Below are 1150 nucleotides of genomic sequence, written 5' to 3'. Positions count from 1 at the left end.
GGACACTGTGTTTTACTATGTAGCAGAGGCTAGCCTTGAACATGCCATCCTCCTGCCTCAGCCTCCTAAGTGCTGAGGCCACAGGTTTACAAAAAACATACCCAGCTTCTACCTGGTTTTGCACATAGGAGTGTCAGAAAGGGATGCAGCTTTGGTTGGAGACCTAGGGGGTCTGCCCTGGGATCTGGAGCAGCCTCCTTCCCAATTCACCTCTGAGCTCTGCTCACACTTAACAGGCATGAGTCCAAGAAGGGGGTAGGGGACCGTCTCAGTGGGCCACCCAGCTTCTTAGTAACAGGAGCTTCTGGCATAATTCAAATTGGGTGCTGCTAGAGTTGTGAGTATATAGTAAATGTGAGAACACTTTAGACTCCCAGCTCTTGGGATAGGGACAGACAGCTGTCCCAGGTACAGTAAACTGTTACAAAGGCCTCTCTGCTTAGGGCCCTCAGGAGCCCCTCCAGGTGGCCTCCTTCCGGCTTCCTGTGGTGCTGTCTCGATAGTCTTTTCCAGAACTTCCTGTTGACCAGGGTGGGATGGTCAGGTCTTTCCACTGCACACACTGGGCCAGGATGCTTTTGATTTCCCTACTGTCTATGTGGACACTTGAGAATGAATTCTGATGCAAGGGCCAGGAAGAGAAGAGTAAATGGTGAGTTTAGCAGGCCATGCACAACATGCCTCTGATTATTCTCTTTGGGGATGTGGACCCTGCTCACCACTGCCACAGGTTGGGAGTAGTCCTCAGAATCATGCATCTCCTAGAGGCCTCGTTATCTCCTTGGTATTTGTGATGAGCCCATGCCCAACATTGGTGACTTAAGGCATACCTGTTCATACCTGTTGTATGTCTGGATGGGGGTGGAGGACCGGTTTGAACCAGAATTTGTGAGAATACAGGTTAGGGGAGCTGGCCCAGGCTTGCCAGGCTTACTGTTGCCTTCCTCTGGGAGACAGTGGAGGGTGCAGGACAGGGTGGCTCCCTCCTGCTTTGGTTGCAAGCTGGTGGGGGATAAGCTATTATCCACTGTTTGATTTGTACTTTCATTGGATCCTGACTGAGGATTCGAGGATGGACGGAAGAAGAAGGAGAAAGAAGAGGAGGAGAAGGAAGAGGAGGACGAAGAGAATGGGGAGGAGGAGGAGGAGG

Source organism: Mastomys coucha, unplaced genomic scaffold (assembly GCF_008632895.1).
Source record: "Mastomys coucha isolate ucsf_1 unplaced genomic scaffold, UCSF_Mcou_1 pScaffold15, whole genome shotgun sequence".
Taxonomy (NCBI): domain Eukaryota; kingdom Metazoa; phylum Chordata; class Mammalia; order Rodentia; family Muridae; genus Mastomys; species Mastomys coucha.
This window is presented reverse-complemented; position numbering follows the sequence as displayed.